This window comes from Salvelinus sp. IW2-2015, linkage group LG31 (assembly GCF_002910315.2).
Source record: "Salvelinus sp. IW2-2015 linkage group LG31, ASM291031v2, whole genome shotgun sequence".
Taxonomy (NCBI): domain Eukaryota; kingdom Metazoa; phylum Chordata; class Actinopteri; order Salmoniformes; family Salmonidae; genus Salvelinus; species Salvelinus sp. IW2-2015.
In genome coordinates this window covers 25,462,944-25,482,459 of record NC_036870.1, presented here as the reverse complement: position 1 = coordinate 25,482,459, position 19,516 = coordinate 25,462,944, and the positions used below count along the sequence as shown (strand labels likewise).

At 45.4% G+C, this 19,516-nt stretch overlaps 1 long non-coding RNA gene and 1 pseudogene across 1 annotated transcript; both read left to right on the top strand.

Annotated features, from left to right (window-relative positions):
- Nucleotides 1-6,152, top strand: part of LOC111955770 (DNA-binding protein SATB1-like) — a 31,591-nt pseudogene extending 25,439 nt beyond the window's left edge.
- Nucleotides 6,153-9,819: 3,667 nt separating this feature from the next.
- LOC139023373 (uncharacterized) lies at nucleotides 9,820-16,811 on the top strand. Its single transcript, XR_011474507.1, has 3 exons — nucleotides 9,820-10,600; nucleotides 10,757-10,885; nucleotides 15,434-16,811. It is a non-coding gene; the product is annotated as an uncharacterized lncRNA (long non-coding RNA).
- Nucleotides 16,812-19,516: the final 2,705 nt, after the last annotated feature.

Here is a 19,516-nt window from a genome sequence, read left to right as displayed (position 1 = left end):
GTAGGAAATGATCAACTAGCAGCTGCAGTCTATGGAGAGCTCTGATCACTGCATCAGACGGTTATTGTTCTATAAATCACCAGTTTACACACACACGCTTGCATGAATGCGCACACACACATAAACACGCACAGGTCACACACATGCGCACACACTTATACACAAACACACACACACACTTGAACACACACCAAATGCGCGCCAACACACAGACACACTGGTGGTTCCATTGTGCTCGTTTTCAGGCAGAACCATAAGCTTGTTATTGCCTTTTGTTTTGGGATAATTTCCCTCTGTAGAATGGAGTGATTTTTGTCTTTCTCTCTCTGCCTTTCTTTCACTCTCTTTCTTGCTTCCCATCTTGCCTGTTTGGCAGGCAGCACCATGGAGCTCACGTTAGTGTAGGGCTGTTTGGCAGGCAGCACCATGGAGCTCACGTTATTGTAGGGCTGTTTGGCAGGCAGCACCATGGAGCTCACGTTAGCTGTAGGGCTGTTTGGCAGGCAGCACCATGTGGAGCTCACATTAGTGTAGTGGGCTGTTTTGGCAGGCAGCCACCATGTTGGAGCTCACGTTATTGTAGGCTGTTTGGCAGGCACACCATGTTGAGCTCACGTTAGTGTAGGGCTGTTTGGCAGGCAGCACCATGGAGCTCACGTTATTGTAGGCGTCTTTTGGCAGGCAGCACCATGTTAGAGCTCACGTTAGTGTAGGGCTGTTTGGCAGGCAGCACCATGTTGGAGCTCCACTTAGTGTAGGGCTGTTTGGCAGGCAGCACCATGGAGCTCACGTTAGTGTAGGGCTGTTTGGCAGGCAGCACCATGTTAGAGCTCACGTTATTGTAGGGCTGTTTGACAGGCAGCACCATGTTGGAGCTCACGTTAGTGTAGGGCTGTTTGGCAGGCAGCACCATGTTGGAGCTCACATTAGTGTAGGGCTGTTTGGCAGGCAGCACCATGTTGGAGCTCACGTTATTGTAGGGCTGTTTGGCAGGCAGCACCATGTTGGAGCTCACATTAGTGTAGGGCTGTTTGGCAGGCAGCACCATGTTGGAGCTCACGTTAGTGTAGGGCTGTTTGGCAGGCAGCACCATGTGGAGCTCGTTATTGTAGGGCTGTTTGGCAGGCAGCACCATGTTGGAGCTCACGTTAGTGTAGGGCTGTTTGGCAGGCAGCACCATGTTGGAGCTCACGTTAGTGTAGGGCTGTTTTGGCAGGCAGCACCATGTTAGAGCTCACGTTATTGTAGGGCTGTTTGGCAGGCAGCACCATGTTGGAGCTCACGTTAGTGTAGGGCTGTTTAGCAGGCAGCACCATGTTGGAGCTCACGTTAGTGTAGGGCTGTTTGGCAGGCAGCACCATGTTAGAGCTCACGTTATTGTAGGGCTGTTTGGCAGGCAGCACCATGTTGGAGCTCACGTTAGTGTAGGGCTGTTTGGCAGGCAGCACCATGTTGGAGCTCACGTTATTGTAGGGCTGTTTAGCAGGCAGCACCATGTTGGAGCTCACGTTAGTGTAGGGCTGTTTGCAGGCAGCACCATGTTGGAGCTCACGTTATGTAGGGCTGTTTGGCAGGCAGCACCATGTTTGGAGCTCACGTTAGTGTAGGGCTGTTTGGCAGGCAGCCACATGTTGGAGCTCACGTTATTGTAGGCGTGTTTGCAGGCAGCACCATGTTGGAGCTCACGTTAGTGTAGGGCTGTTTGGCAGGCAGCACCATGTTGGAGCTCACGTTAGTGTAGGGCTGTTAGCAGGCAGCACCATGTTGGAGCTCCACGTTAGTGTAGGGCTGTTTGGCAGGCAGCACCATGTTAGAGCTCACGTTATTGTAGGGCTGTTTGGCAGGCAGCACCATGTTGGAGCTCACGTTTTGTAGGGCTGTTTGGCAGGCAGCACCATGTTGGAGCTCACGTTATTGTAGGGCTGTTTAGCAGGCAGCACCATGTTGGAGCTCACGTTAGTGTGGGCTGTTTGGCAGGCAGCACCATGTTGGAGCTCACGTTATGTAGGGCTGTTTGGCAGGCAGCACCATGTTGGAGCTCACGTTAGTGTAGGGCTGTTTGGCAGCAGCACCATGTTGGAGCTCACGTTATTGTAGGGCTGTTTGGCAGGCAGCACCATGTTGGAGCTCACGTTAGTGTAGGCTGTTTTGGCAGGCAGCAAAATGTTGGAGCTCACGTTAGTGTAGGGCTGTTTACAGGCAGCACCATGTTGGAGCTCACGTTAGTGTAGGGCTGTTTGGCAGGCAGCACCATGTTAGAGCTCACGTTATTGTAGGGCTGTTTGGCAGGCAGCACCATGTTGGAGCTCACGTTATTGTAGGGCTGTTTGGCAGGCAGCACCATGTTGGAGCTCACGTTATTGTAGGGCTGTTTGGCAGGCAGCCACCATGTTGGAGCTCACGTTAGTGTAGGGCTGTTTAGCAGGCAGCACCATGTTGGAGCTCACGTTAGTGTAGGCTGTTTGGCAGGCAGCACATGTTGGAGCTCACGTTAGTGTAGGGCTGTTTAGCAGGCAGCACCATGTTGGAGCTCACGTTAGTGTAGGGCTGTTTAGCAGGCAGCACCATGTTGGAGCTCACGTTATTGTAGGGCTGTTTGGAGGCAGCACCATTGTATGAGCTCACGTTATTGTGGGCTGTTTGGCAGGCAGCACCATGTTGGAGCTCACGTTAGTGTAGGGCTGTTTAGCAGGCAGCACCATGTTGGAGCTCACGTTAGTGTAGGGCTGTTTGGCAGGCAGCACCATGTTAGAGCTCACGTTATTGTAGGGCTGTTTGGCAGGCAGCACCATGTTAGAGCTCTTTGTTGTATCTTCTCACTGCATCTCATGGCTTTTTGTGCTATTGCTGGGCTACGGCCAGGGTGTGTGTGTCCACAGTAATTGTGTAGAGGACAAGAGCTTGGCACTGTCGCTACTTTCCCTTGCTGCCTCTCCTTCCCTTGCTGCCTCCTCCTCTCCCTCACTGCCCTCCTCCTCTCCCTCGCTGCCTCCCTCCTCTTCCTCGCTGGCCTCTCCTCTCCCTCGCTGCCCCCTCCTCTCCCTCGCTGCCCCCGCCCTCCTCTCCCTCACTGCCTCCTCTCTCCCTCGCCTCGCTTCCTCCTCTCCCTCGCTGCCCCTCCTCTCCTCCTGCCTCCTCCTCTCCCTCGTGCCTCTCCTCTCCCTCTGCTGCCTCCTCCTCTCCCTCTCTGCCTCCTCCTCTCCCTCTGCTCGCCTCTCCTCTTCCCTCTCTCCCTGTGCCCCTCCTCCTCTCCCTCTCTGCCTCCTCCTCTCCCTCTCTGCCTCCTCCTCTCCCTCTCTGCCTCCTCCTCTCCCTCTCTGCCTCCTCCTCTCCTCTGGCTCCTGAGAGAGAGAAGTGTTCTGCTTGATGTTGACTAGTAGTTTGAACTGTAGTTATTTTATATAAAACATCAATAACAATGTTGTTTTCTGGTCATAAAAATAGAAGCTGTGTTTCAGTATCTTTACAAAAGATAGTATATTTTAGTATCTTACTTGAATGGGTTCTGAGATGGTTTGTATTTCTATTCTATGGGTTCTCTGACCGGGTTCTGATGTGGGTTCTGTGTGTGTGTTCTGCAGGGCTGGCTGTGTGAGCTGCTGCGCTGGAAGGAGGATCCGTCCCCGGAGAACAGAACCCTGTGGGAGAACCTGTGTATGATCCGGCGCTTCCTGAGTCTGGGCCAGATGGAACGAGACGCCATCTATGAACAGGAGAGCAACACTCTGCAACAACACTGTACAGACAGACTCACGCAGCTAGTCAACAACAACACACTGGTCAGCCTACATACACACGTACACGCATGGAAGCCCACGCATACAACACAAACACAATTCTACAGTGTAAATGTACATGCATATATACACACTCAAATGTGTATATCATCAGCTCCCATTGGTTTGTTTGTAACTTAACATCCATCTGTCTCCACCAGCTCCAACGCCACTCCCCATTGCAACAACAACATCATCAACGAACACTGACCGCTCTGTCCCAGCTGCCCTTGCAGCCCCAGGCGGAGCCTCGCCTGCCGCCACGACAACCATCCACAGCATCACCGGCCGAGACTGAGGGGGGTAGGGGGCAACTGAGGACCTGGTGGGGGAGTAGTCAGGGTGATGGGAGGGAAGAGGACATTACTGGCAGGGGTTGTAGGGGTTGGGGCCAGGGCAGGGGTAGGGGTGTGTGTAACAATGACAAGGAAGGGGGAGAGGGACGGTGGGCGGGGGGCAGACAGACTAACGGCGAGGGCGATGGTGGGAGTGATGGCGAGGGGTTTCGGGTGTCCCGGGAGGCGCAGGGGATCCTGCAGAGCTTCATCCAGGACGTTGGTCTGAACCCTGACGAGGAGGCTGTCCACACCCTGTCAGCCCAGCTGGGCCTGCCCAAACACACCATCCTCAGCTTCTTCCACAGCCAGCACCACAGCTACTCTCACCAGAACCATAGACAGCACTACAGTGAGATCCACCACAACCACAACCACAGAGAGAATCACAACCAACACCACACGGACCAGAACCAGCTCTTCTATAATGGAGCAGGCCCAACCCAGCCTAAGAGAACTACAGGGGAGGAGTGGACCGTAGATCTCGCTGGACAAATGGGGGGGGGAGGGGAGGATATGGAGCAGGAAGAGGAAATAGAGGGGAAGGGGGATGAGGATGCCATTTTGAAAGAGTTGGATGTGAGCAGTCAGACCAACACCGTCGCCACCCTAGAGGAGGAGCAACATGATTCTAACCAATCTGAGACTGCCCAACCACATGACTCTGATGAATAACATGACTCCATCCACTAGTTGTCCCCTTTAACCCAATGAGAAGGCATCAATTTGATAGACTCATCTAGCTCTGCAGAAAATAACATTAGCCTTTTCTGAGGAACTGTAGTAATGAATGATGTGGTGTTATAGGTTTTTCCCTTATTTGTAATGAAACATTTAAATTAAAGACTAACTGCGAAAATAAATGAAATGATGTAGTTATACATGTATGCAGAGTTGTTTTAAAGGCCCAGTGCAGTCAAAAACTAGATTTACCTGTGTTTTGAATATATTTCCACACTGAGGTTGGAATAAAACAGTGAAATTGTGAAAAGTATGATAATGCCCTTTTAGTGTAAGAGCTGTTTGAAAATCTTTGCCTGTTTTGGTGGGGTYGAGTTTTGGCCTGCCTGGTGACATCACCAGACACTAAATTAGTTAATACTCCAATAAGAAAGAGAGTTCCAAACCTCTGCCAAAACAGCTAATTTTCAGTTTTCCCCTCCTCACTCAGACCACTCCTAGACAGTCCTAGCAAAAATTTTGCTTGAGAAATTGCTTTTTGCTAATAAGCTATTTTTGTTTATTTTTGACCATTTTAACTAAAAACAATCACAGTAAGGTACTTAATTGTTACCTAGAAATTCTTTGATATTGAGATAAAAATGGCTACATTGGACCTTTAACTGTTGAGGATCCAATTTTTAAGACATTATGCCAACAAATGCCTTGTTGTATGTGGCACTACCCATCTGTTCTATGCCTAGATCATCCTCTCTGGATTTAAAAGACATTGAAATGTGAATATTGAAATTGATCCACTGGCAACACCTGTATTATAGACACATGATACAGTATAGTGTTTTGATTTCTTTCTCTTTCACAAAACTCTTGACAACTATGCTTTCTAACATCGATCTGTCATCATGTCCACTTACTTGTCTCTTTGACTGACAGTAAAATGTAAAAGTGTCTTAAAGTCTTTTCTGATCAACATAGTTGAGGGACATCACTCAAATTTTGTATGCAAATTATTTCACTCGAGCAAATGTAGTGTAGGTCAATTGCCTAATTGTAGAAGAAAAGGCTAAATATGCAAAGGGTGTGTGTGTGTGTGTGTGTGTGTGTGTGTGTGTGTGTGTGTGTGTGTGTGTGTGTGTGTGTGTGTGTATTAATTAGTTCCTGCCTTGTCATCTTTTGATTAACTCTACTATCTTTGAATCTGTTTTTGTTGAAAATAAAATGTATTATTTGTTTTAAGAGTTCATTCCATTGATGCATGAGTTATATTTGAAGTGGTTGTTTAAAACAGCAATGCATTGGATGCAGAATGACATTAAAGCTGTGATTTACTATTTGTTTCATCACACATTAAACACTTATAAAATGGAGCTGCTGCTGATGAGTGTTTCTGTAATATGGTACAAATCTCCTGTCTCCATGCTGAACCACAAAGTTCCTGATCAGTCAACTTTACTTTTACCAGACAGACTAAGCTAGGTAGAGAGGCATGTTCTCACCTGCTCAGTTATTATTCCATTGAAAAGAAATGAACTACTGTAAAAAGTTGTTTTGATTAGAAGTCAATCTTGTAATTTCGCAATGAATGTAACATGGGGAAATGGTAAATAACATTTCACATATTAGTGACCTGTAAGATCCAAGGTCGTGGGGAGTCAGTGTTAATGGCTTGAATGGCAGCTACAGCTTACTGTAATTACAAGAAAAAGTTTTCCAATACCATGGAATCATAAAACATCAGACATGATTGGAGGTATGTGTGTGTGTATGTCTGCTCACGTGCACATACAGTACAGTCACGCACACTTACACAAACACTGACGCATAAACACACACCCACACGGTCACATGCAGAGTTATTTATCAGACACATTTTACTATTGATAACAAATGACCATTTATTGTATCCAAATTAAGACTGACCTATGCCCATAAACATACACTTTGACCTTAGTTTATAACGCATCAGCAAATCTATTGATAGATGGGTCATTCCAAGAAATGAGTGCCTTTTCCGTCCACTTTGATATTTTAAGTAGAAACGGCACCAATATTGAATTTCAAAAGCCTTTTATATTCAATGAAGTGCCCTTTAATATAGACAACATGGAGAATGAAATAAATCAGATTTTGTATATGAATAAAGACTTGCGAATGTGCCGATATTCAGCATTTTGACATGTCCCTCCGTGCACCCACTGTGACTTCCAAGAAGATTTTAACTCACTTAACCCCAAAAGTTTTCACAAAGTAATTTCTGAAAATATCATTTATTTTATGAGTTTAGTGGTTAATTTTAAGGTAAAAAAACAACAACCTGTTCCTCATTTTAAGGTCAACCCTGGTACGTGGACTGAACTCTCCTTTTAATATGGTTAAAGTATAGAACATAGAACATCTAATAGTAATATCATTGTGGTTCTACTATTATTAGCAATTMTTATATTTTTGTGATGGAAAACTGAGTGTGTTGAGCACAACACGTCAGCCCTGTTACTCATAGATGGACAGGCTAGGAATGTTTGAATTGTTACATTTTCGGGGTGAAGTTTGATTTCAATTGCCCCTCCCTTTTGCACCCAGCTTCCATTTCGCCTGTCACAAGGGGATTTATGGCTGATTTACAGTGCATTCCCCCTTTTCTTACGTTACAGCCATATTCTAAAATGGATTAGATTGTTTTTTCCTCATCAATCTACACACAATACCCATAATGACAAAGCAAAAACAGGTTTTTAGAATTGTTTCCAAATGTATTTAAAATAAAAAATGGAAATATACATTTACATAAGTATTCAGATCCTTTAATCAGTACTTTGCTGAAGCACCGTTCGCAGAGATTACAGCCTCGAGTCTTCTTGTGTATGACTACAAGCTTGGGACAGTTGTATTTGGGGAGTTCCTCCCATTCTTCTCTACAGATCCTCTCAAGCCTATCAGGTTGGATGGGGAGCATCGATGCACAGCTATTTTCAGGTCTCTCCAGAGATGTCTGATCGGGTTCAAGTCCAGGCTCTGGCTGGGCCACTCAAGGACATTCAGAGACTTGTCCCGAAGCCACTCCTGTGTTGTCTTGGCTGTGTACGTACTTAGGGTTTTTGTCCTGTTGGAAGGTGAACCTTCGCCCCAGTCTGAGGTCCTGAGTGCTCTGGAGCAGGTTTTCATTAAGGATCTCTCTGTACTTTGCTCCGTTCATCTTTCCCTCGATCCTGACTAGTCTCCCAGTCCCTGCCGCTGAAAAACATCCCCACAGCATGATGCTGCCACCACCATGCTTCACTGTAGGGATGGTGCCACGTTTCCTCCAAACGTGACACTTGGCATTCTGGCAAAAGAGTTCAATGTTGGTTTCATCAGACCAGAGAATCTTATTTCTCATGGTCCGAGAGTCCTTTAGGTGCCTTTTGACAAATTCCATGCGAGCTGTCATGTGCCTTGCACTGAGGACAGGTTTCCGTCTGGCCACTCTACCATAAAGGCCTGATTCTGATTCTCCCATCTCCACAGAGGAACTCTGGAGCTCTGCCAGAGTGACCATCAGGTTCTTGGTTACCTCCCTGATCAAGGCCCTTCTCCCCCTATTGCTCAGTTTGGACAGGAGGCCAGCTCTAGGAAGAGTCTTGGTGGTACCAAACTTCTTCCATTTAAGAATGATGGAGGTGTCACGCCCTGACCTTAGAGAGCCGTTTTATTTCTCTATTTGGGTAGGTCAGGGTGTGATTTGGGGTGGGCATTCTATGTTGTCTATTTCTTTGTTTTTGGCCGAGTATGGTTCCCAATCAGAGGCAGCTGTCTATCGTTGTCTCTGATTGGGGATCATACTTAGGCAGCCCTTTTTCCCACTTTCTGTTGTGGGATCTTGTCTTTTTGTGTTGCATGTGTTTGCACTACTATCTTTACGTTCGTTGAGTTGTTTATTGTTTTTTTGGTGGAACATTTAAAATTAAAGGAAAATGTACGTGGTACCACGCTGCACCTTGGTCTCATTCGAACGACGAACGTAACAGGAGGCCAATGTGTTCTTGGGGACCTTCAATGCTGCAGAAATGTTTTGGTGCCCTTCCACAGATTTGTGCCTCGACACAATCCTGTCTCGGAGCTCTACAGACAATTCCTTCGACCTCATGGCTTGGTTTTTGCTCTGACATGCACTGTCAACTGTGGGACCTTATATAGACAGGTGTGCCTTTCCAAATCATGTCCAATCAATTGAATTTACCACAGATGGACTCCAATCAAGTTGTAGAAACATCTCAAGGATGATCAATGGAAACAGGACGCACCTGAGCTCAATTTTGAGTCTCATAGCAAAGGGTCTGACTACTTACACTATGCAGATAAGGTATTTCTGTTTTGAAGGTTTAATAAATTAGAAAACATTTCTAAAAACCTGTTTTCACTTTGTCATTATGGGTTGTTGTGTGTAGATTGATGAGGATTTTCTTTTACTTAATCCATTTTAGAATAAGGCTGTAATGAAACAAAATGTGGAAAAAGTCAAGCGGTCTGAATACTTTCAGGATACACTGTATGATAAAATTGTCAACCCTGTTACTTTATTGGGCACTTTATTGGCACTTACTATAGTAATTTTATTATTTAACCTCTTGAGATGGGATTTTTTTTTTATTAAGTTGAACATGTGTTCTTATGACAGAATGTTAAAAAGAGGTGAAATCAAAAATATTTTTCACATATCTCAAAAAGGCCCCGAATTGGTAGAACGACCCACGATGCACAGTTAGAGTTATTTATCAGACACGTTTTACGATTGAAAACAAATTAAGATTTATAAATGTTGTACTAAACCACATGTTAAATATTAGCAGCAGGTAATGTAAATGTTATAAAACTGTTATAAAACCAAGGTCAAAGTGTATGTTATGGGCAAATGAAGACCGATCTATGCCCATAAACATACACTTTGACCTTAGTTTAATAATTTACATGACCAAATCAGTACCTGCTGCTAGTATTTAACATGTGGTTTAGTGCAACATGTATAAAAGGCAGTGGGACTGAGGAGTAGAAACAGAAGACTGACTTAACTGTAGCCTACAGAAGAAAAACAATACTTAACTTCCAGCACAGAAGAATGATAGAGAGAGCAACTCTAACTCTGGCTCTAGTGTTTCTGTGCCTGCTTGGAGCACCTTGTCTCACTAATGATGCCATGGAGAAACAGGTCCTCACAGGAGAAGGACAGATAGAGGGAGAGAGAGAGTGGGGTGAGGGTCAGAGCGAAGGAGAGATGGTGAAAGAGAGGGAGAGACGGTGGGAGAGAGAGAGATGGAGGTGAGGGCAGAGAGAAGGAGAATGGTGAAAGAGAGGGAGTGGGGTAAGAGAGAGGGAGAGACGGTGGGAGAGAGAGAGAGTGGGGTGAGGGTCAGAGCGAAGGAGAGATGGTGAAAGAGAGGGAGTGGGGTAAGAGAGAGGGAGAGACAGTGGGAGAGAGAGAGAGTGGGTGAGGGTCAGAGAGAAGGAGAGATGGTGAAAGAGAGGGAGTGGGGTAAGAGAGAGGGAGAGACGGTGGGAGAGAGAGAGAGGGGTGAGGGTCAGAGAGAAGGAGAGATGGTGAAAGAGAGGGAAAGACGGTGGGAGAGAGAGAGAGTGGGTGCCAGAGGATGAGGATGAATACTATTCAGGCTGAGGGGCAGGGGGTAGAGGAGGTGTCTGACTCCCCGTCACTGGAGGCCAGGCTGACAGCTGCTGAGGGTCTCCTAGAAGAGGAGAGAGTCCTGGTGTCTGAGCTGAGAGCTACACTAGAGAAACAGAGTGCCATGCTGCAGAGGCTGAGCGTACAGAGAAGAGGTACACTATTTTACCATACCAGTGATGTTCTATACTGTGGTTGTTCTTTTGTAACAGAGGAGACTTTCATGAGGCTGATTTCTCACAGCATGACAAAACGTTACTGTAAATTTAACTTGATATAATAAAAACAGAATACTATTATCTTCTTTACAGGCCAACCAAAAGTGGCATTCTCCGCTTCACTGGGAAGTTTGAATCATTTTGGACCTGTCAGTATTGATGTCACATTGGTCTATAATGATGTCATCTCAAATTATGGCAGTGCATACAGCCCTGTTACAGGTAAGGCATATTCCAATATTACAGTATATCACAAAAGTGAGTACACCCCTCACATTTTTTGTAAATATTTGAGTATATCTTTTCTTGTGACAACACTGAAGAAATGACACTTTGCTACAATGTAAAGTAGTGAGTGTACAGCTCGTATAACAGTGTAAATTTGCTGTCCCCTCAAAATAACTCAAACACAGCCATAATGTCTAAACCGCTGGCAACAAAAGTGAGTACACCCCTAAGTGAAAATGTCCAAATTGGGCCCAAAGTGTCAATATTTTGTGTGGCCACCATCATTTTCCAGCACTGCCTTAACCCTCTTGGGCAGGAGTTCACCAGAGCTTCACAGGTTGCCACTGGAGTCCTCTTCCACTCCTCCATGACGACAACACGAGACTGGTGGATGTTAGAGACCTTGCACTCCTCCACCTTCCGTTTGAAGATGCCCCACAGATGCTCAATAGGGTTTAGGTCTGGAGACATGTTTGGCCAGTCCATCACCTTTACCCTCAGCTTCTTTAGCAAGGCAGTGGTCGTCTTGGAGGTGTGTTTGGGGTCGTTATCATGTTGGAATACTGCCCTGCGGCCCAGTCGCCGAAAGGAGGGGATCATGCTCTGCTTCAGTATGTCACAGTACATGTTGGCATTCATGTTTCCCTCAATGAACTGTAGCTCCCCAGTGCCGGCAGCACTCATGCAGCCCCAGACCATGACACTCCCACCACGCTTGACTGTAGGCAAGACACACTTGTCTTTGTACTCCTCACCTGGTTGCCGCACACACGCTTGACACCATCTGAACCAAATAAGTTTATCTTGGTCTCATCAGACCACAGGCATGGTTCCAGTAATCTATGTCCTTAGTCTGCTTGCCTTCAGCAAACTGTTTGCCGGGCTTTCTTGTGCATCATCTTTAGAAGAGGCTTCCTTCTGGGACGACAGCCATGCAGACCAATTTGATGCAGTATACGGCGTATGGTCTGAGCACTGACAGGCTGACCCCCACCCCTTCAACCTCTGCAGCAATGCTGGCAGCACTCATACGTCTATTTCCCAAAGACAACCTCTGGATATGACGCTGAGCACGTGCACTCAACTTCTTGGTCGACCATGGCGAGGCCTGTTCTGAGTGGAACCTTCCAGTTAAACCGCTGTATGGTCTTGGCCACCGTGCTGCAGCTCAGTTTCAGGGTCTTGGCAATCTTCTTATAGCCCAGGCCATCTTTATGTAGAGCAACAATTCTTTTTTTCAGATCCTCAGCGAGTTCTTTGCCATGAGGTGCCATGTTGAACTTCCAGTGACCAGTCAGTATGAGGGAGTGTGAGAGCGATGACATCAAATTTAACACACCTGCTCCCCATTCACACCTGAGACCTTGTAACACTAACAAGTCACATGACACCGGGGAGGGAAAATGGCTAATTGGGCCCAATTTGGACATTTTCACTTAGGGGTGTACTCACTTTTGTTGCCAGCGGTTTAGACATTAATGGCTGTGTGTCAAGTTATTTTGAGGGGACAGCAAATGTACACTGTTATACAAGCTGTACACTCACTACTTTACATTGTAGCAAAGTGTCATTTCTTCAGTGTTATCACATGAAAAGATATACTCAAATATTTACAAAAATGTGAGGGGTGTACTCACTTTTGTGATATACTGTATATATATTTTTAAATACCTTTATTTACAGTTGAAGTTGGAAGTTGACATACTGTCACGTTCCTGACCTGTTTTCTGTTATTTTTGTATGTGTTAGTCGGTCAGGGCGTGAGTTTGGGTGGGCAGTCTATGTTATGTGTTTCTATGTTGGTTTATGGGTGACCTGATATGGTTCTCAATTAGAGGCAGGTGGTTTACGTTTCCTCTGATTGAGAGCCATATTAAGGTAGGTGGTTTCACATTGTTTGTTGTGGGTGGTTGTCTCCTGTGTCTGTGTATGTTGCGCCACACGGGACTGTTTCGGTTTGTTTGTTCGGTTTTTGTAGTCTGTTCCTGTTTCATGCGTTCTTCGTGTCATGTAAGTTCTTATGTTCAGGTCGGTCTACATCGTTTATTTGTTTTGTATTAGTCAAGTGTTATTTTCGTGTTTCGTCGGTTTCATTTAATAAATGACTATGTCATATCACAACGCTGCGCTTTGGTCAAATCCCTACTCCTCCTCTTCGGATGAAGAAGAGGAGGAAAATCGTTACACATACACCTTAGCCAAACACATTTAAACTCAGTTTTTAACAATTCCTGACATTTAATCCTAGTAAAAATGCCCTGTCTTAGGTCAGTTAGGATCACCACTTTATTTTAAGAATGTGATATGTCAGAATAATAGAATGATTTATTTCAGATTTTATTTATTTCATCACATTCCCAGTGGGTCAGAAGTTTACATACACTCAATTGGTATTTGGTAGCATTGCCAATAAATTGTTGAACTTGGATCAAACATTTCGGGTAGCCTTCCTCTTGCTTCCCACAATAAGTTGGGTGAATTTTGGCACATTCCTCCTGACAGAGCTGGTGTAACTGAGTCAGGTTTGTAGGCCTCCTTGCTCGCACACGCTTTTTCAGTTCTGTCCACACATTTTTATAGGATTGAGGTCAGGGCTTTGTGATGGCCTCTCCAATACCTTGACTTTGTTGTCCTTAAGCCATTTTGCTCATAACTTGGATAATGTGTATGCTTTGGGTCATTGTCCATTTGGAAGAACCATTTGCGACAAAGCTTTAACTTCCTGACTTGATGTCTCTGAGATGTTGCTTCAATAATCCACATAATTTTTCCTACCTTCATGATGCCATCTATTTTCTGAAATGCACAGTCCTCTGCCAGCAAAGCACCCCCAACATGATGCTGCCACCCCTGTGCTTCACGGTTGGGATGGTGTTCTTCGGCTTGCAAGCTTCCCCCTTTTCCTCCAAACATAACAATATTATGGCCATACAATTCTATTTTGTTTCATCAGACCAGGACATTTCTCAAAAAGTACCATCTTTGGTGCAGTTGCAAACGTAGTCTGGCTTTTTTATATGTTGTTTGGAGCAGTGGCTTCTTCCTTGCTGAGCGGCCTTTCAGGTTATGTTCGTTTATATGACTCGTTTTAATGTGGATATAGATAATTGTACCTGTTTCCTCCAGCATCTTCACAAGGTCCTTTGCTGTTGTTCAGGGATTGATTTGACTTTTCGCACCAAAGTGCTTCATCTCATACCGTCCTCCTGAGCGGTATATGACGCTGCGTGGTCCCATGGGGTTTATACTTGCGTACTATTGTTTTGTACAGATGAACGTGGTACCTTCAGGCATTTGGAAATTGCACATCCAATTGACTCAAATTGTAACGTGTGGTCCTCCTCCTCTTCAACCGAAAAGAGGAGTATTGAGGAACCAAGCGCAGCGTTTGTAACAATAATATTTATTAAGACAGAACGAAAACACGAACTTCACTATAAACTAACAAAACAACAAACGGAGGAGACAGACCTGAAGACGAACTTACATAAACACGGAACGCACGAACAGGAAAATAGCCTACACATAAAATGCGATGTACAACACAAACCGAACAGTCCCGTATGGTGCGACAAACACTGACACAGGAGCAACCACACAACGAACACTGTGAAACAACCTACCTAAATATGACTCTCAATTAGAGGAACGCCAAACACCTGCCTCTAATTGAGAGCCATACCAGGCAACCCTAACCAACATAGAAACAACAACATAGAATGCCCACCAAACTCACGTCCTGACAATAACCCATACAACACTAACAAAATAGTCAGGAACGTGACACACATATTTGTCAATTTATTCTATCAGAAACTTCTAAAGCCATGACATCATATTTCTGGAATTTTCCAAGCTGTTTAAAGGCCAGCAATTTAGTGTATGTAAATTTCTGACCCACTGGAATTGTAATACAGTGAATTATAAGTGAAATAATCTGTCTGTAAACAAAACAATTGTTGAAAGAATTACTTGTATTATGCACAAAGTAGATGTCCTAACCGACTTGCCAAAAACTATAGTTTGTTAACAAGAAATGTGTGGGAGTGGTTGAAAAACGAGTTTAAATGACTCCAACCTAAGTGTATGTAAACTTCCGACTTCAACTGTAACTAGGCAAGTCAGCTAAGAACAATTTCTTATTTACACTGAAGGCCTACACCGGCCAAACCCGGACGACGCTGGGCCAATTGTGCACCGCCCTATGGGACTCCCAATCACGGCCGGTTGTGATACAGCCTGGATTCGAACCAGGGTGTCTGTAGTGACGTCTCAAGCACTGAGATGCAGTGCCTTAGACCGCTGCGAGGAAGGAGCAAAAATGTGTGTGTGTGTACGTGTGTGAACATACGTGTGTGTGTGTGTACGTGTGTGAGTGTGTACGTGTGCATGTATACTATGCATGCACATGTTTTTGTGTGTATGTGTAGCGAGCATGCGTTGGTGGGTGGGTGTGCGTGTGTGTGTTTGTGTTGATGCATCTGAAGTACGGTAATCTACTGTACATGCTCTGGTTGTAATACACCCTCTCTCTTGATTCAGGATTATTCACAGCACCAGAGAGGAGTATACTTCTTCTCTTTCTACAGCCATGCAGGGGGGGAATGGAGAATAGTGTGTGCCTTGTTCAAAAATGTACAAAGAGTGGTCACTGCTATGAATCATTCCAGCAGAGCGGACATTGCTGACACAATGGCGAACGGAGCTGCCCTTCAGCTGAACAGGGGAGATCAGGTGTACATGCGTCTTGCGACCAACACACACATCTTTGACGATTCACAACGCAAAAGTACATTTAGTGGCTTCCTGCTTTTCACTGTGTGAGTCCCTTACGATTCAAGATCATTTGGTCACTATAATGCCACCTATATAAAAATGTCTGTATTTCAATTTTATTTTGTATGCATGTCATTTGTATGTGTGTTTTACTGTATATAATATCTCTTACTGATTTGCCCTTTGTTTGTATGTTCTACCTCTTTTTGGTCACCTAAAAGTCCAGCCACACAGGTTCAGTTTCATCCAGTGAAGGCTGCTGAGAGGAAGACGGCTCATAATAATGTCTGGAACGGAACAAATGGAATGATGTCAAACACTAAGAAACCATGTATTTGATACCATTCCACCGACTCCGCTCTAGCCATTAACACGAGCCCGTCCTCCCCAATTAAGGTGCCACCAACCTCCTGTGGTCTCATCAAATGTTGTTCTATGTTTAACTCCTACTGTACATCCACCCCTCACAGACACACATGTTCTGGGTACAAGATAACTTGTTGGTTTGATGAGCAGATAATGCAAAGAACAAGAAGGCCCGCACACTGTTAAAGCTCCCAATTCACTGATTTATTGACAATGTTTCCATCCCAAACAGATCTTTGTCAGGTCAAACAAACAAACTGAGTGTTCACATCCCAAAATATACACGTCACTTCACATGACCATTGCGGACATGACATATTAGTAGATGATGACCAGAAACGTTATAATTTGGTATCAATGTTAGCCCTAGTGTCAGGAGTCATCTAACCATAAACTGTTGTAAATGCTGAAGGCAGGTCATAAACACAAGTCATAAACATCATTCAAAGGAGATTAAATCCTTCAGAGATTTTTATATTTTTAAAAGCACCTCCACACAGTAACCGGCGATGCATACGAAGTGAAATCATCTTAATTATTCTTTATTGTTGTTCAAGGCGAGGACTTTTTAATCAACTGCACATTTTCTCTCTTTAGATTATTTTTAGTTTATTAAAAAAAAAAATCTCTCAAGACAAAAAAATCATTGTTCTCAAAGATCATTTCTCACATATTAATGTGGGGACAGGATTTATGCGTTGTGCGCAGAGAGACTATGAGACAAACTGCCTCTAATTCCTTCATTTATACTCTGCTGTAGAAGAGCGAGAAGTAGAACACGGGCACATGACAGTTCATAGATCAAAAGGCTTTCATTATTCAKACATTAGCATACAGTTGACTTAATATATATACGTATATATATCTAATAACGTATTTGTATTCTAGATCATTCTCTGAGAACGTTAAAAGCTCACTTCAAGTTCAAGTTTAAACTGTATTTGTCCCAGAGTAGAATTGGTTTTGCAGCAAAAAAATAACATTAAACATATACAATCTATATGGATCACAATGACACCCGGTTATAGTGAATACAATGAGCAAGTTGATCAAGTCATAGGTCTGACAGCCATCAATACTAATATATACAGTAGGCCTACTAGTGATCAACATTAGCAGCAGCACAAATGTATAGCAAGACAAAGTTGCCGAATAAGTAAAGTGCTCTGTGCATTCTTAGATCATCTGGTCAACAACAATGTGCTTCGGATCAGAACACAGATATTAAGAGATGCACTGGTGACTGCACTATTGACACTCCCTCTGCCATCCCCCACTGTCTACTAAACTCCAGTCCAGCCCTCTCTCTGAACACACACACACACATTTAGTTTTTACTCTGAATGGTTCATAAAACAATAATGTTCCCTTTGATAGCATTGAGTGCCAGCTAGCCAACATCTCAGTCAACATTAGTTGATTGCAAATTAATTAAATTAGCCAACATCATTAGGGAGCAGTGGAGCAGCAGGGCTGTAGGGTTGGGGTTAGAGTAACGGTGGTCAACATCATTAAGGTGCAGTGGTGCAGCAGGGCTGTAGGGTTGGGGTTAGAGTAACGGTGTACACAGGTATTCATTAAAGAGGAGGCAGTGGTGCAGCGGCGTAGGGGATGTGGGGTTAGAGATCAAGGTGGTCAACATCATTAGCGTCATGTCTGGTGCAGTCGAGGCCTGTTAGGGATATGGGGATAGAGTAACGGTGTCCAGACATCATTAAGATGAGATGTGCAGTGGTGCAGCAGGCCACCTGTAGGGTTGGGAGGTTAGAGTAACGGGTGGGTCAGAACATAGGGGTTAGGAGCAGTGGGTGCAGCGGCCTGTAGGGTTGGGGTTAGAGTAACGTGTGGCTCAACATCATTAAGGTGCAGTGGTGCAGCAGGGGGGTAGGGTTTGGGGTTAGAGTAACGGTGGTCAACATCATTAAGGAGCAGTGGTGCAGCAGGCTGCTAAGGGTTGGGGTTAGAGTAACAGGTGGTCACTCATTAAGGTGCAGTGGTGCAGAGGCCTGTAGGGTGGGTTAGAGTAACGGTGGTCAACATCATTGAAGGACGCAGTGTGTGCCAGCAGGCCTGTAGGGTTGGGGTTAGAGTAAAGGGTGGTCAACATCATTAAGGGTGCCAGTGGTGGCAGCAGGGCTGTAAGGGTTGGGGTTAGAGTAACGGTGGTCAACATCATTAAGGAGGCAGTGGTATGGCAGCAGGCTGTATGGTTGGGGTAGAGTCAACGGTGGTCAACTCATCATTTAGGTGCAGGTGCAAGCAGGGCTGTAGGGTGGGGTTGTTAGCAGTAAGCGGTGGTCAACCATCATTAGTGCAGTGGGCAGCAGCTGTAGTGGTTGGGGTTAGAGTAACGGTGGTTGCAAGACATCATTTAGGGTGCGGTGGTAGCAGCAAGGTAACTGATAGGGTGTTGGGTCTAGAGGTCTAGGCGGTGGTACGTGTCAACATCATTAAGGTGACGAGTGGTGCAGCAGGGCCTGTAGGGTTGGGGTTAGAGTAAGGTGGTGCAACATCATTAAGGTGCAGTGGGCAGGCAGGCTGTAGGGTTGGGGTTAGAGTACACGGTGGTCAACAATCATTAAGGGCAGTGGTGCAGCAGGCCTGTAGGGTTGGGGTTAGAGTAACGGTGGTCAAACATCAATTTGGGCAGTGGATGCAGCAGGCCGTAGGTGGGGTTAGCAGTAACGGTGGTCAACCATTAAAGTCAGTGATGCAAGCAGGCTGTAGGGTTGGGGTTAGAGTAAGGTGGTCAACATCATTAAGGTGCAGTGATGCAGCGCAGGCCTGTAGGGTTGGGGTTAGAGTAACGGTGGTCACAATCATTAGGAGCAGTGGTGCAGCAGGGCCTGTAGTGGTTGGGGTTAGAGTAACGGTCAGCAAGCACATGTAAGGTGCAGTGGTGCAGCAGGCAGTAGGTGTTGGCGGCTTAGAGTAGGTGTTGGAGTAAACTGTGGTCACATCATTAAGGATGCAGTGGTAGCAGCAGGCCTGATGGTTGGGGTAGTAGAGTAACGGTGGTCAACATCATTAAGGTGAGAGTTGGGTGCAAGCAGGCCTATAGGGTTGGGGTTAGAGTAAACGGTGGCAACATCATTAAAGGTGCACGTGGTGCAGCAGGGCTGTAGGGTTGGGGTTAGAGTACGGTGGTCAACATCATTAAGGTGCAGTGGTGCAGCAGGGCTGTAGGGTTGGGTTTAGAGTAACGGTGGTCAACATCATTAAGGTGCAGTGGTGCAGCAGCGCTGTAGGGTTGGGGTTAGAGTAACGGTGGTCAACATCATTAAGGAGCAGTGGTGCAGCAGGGCTGTAGGGTTGGGGTTAGAGTAACGGTGGTCAACATCATTAAGGAGCAGTGGTGCAGCAGGCTGTAGGGTTGGGGTTAGAGTAACGGTGGTCAACATCATTAAGGTGCAGTGGCAGCAGGGCTGTAGGGTTGGGGTAGAGTAACGGTGGTCAACATCATTAAGGAGCAGTGGTGCAGCA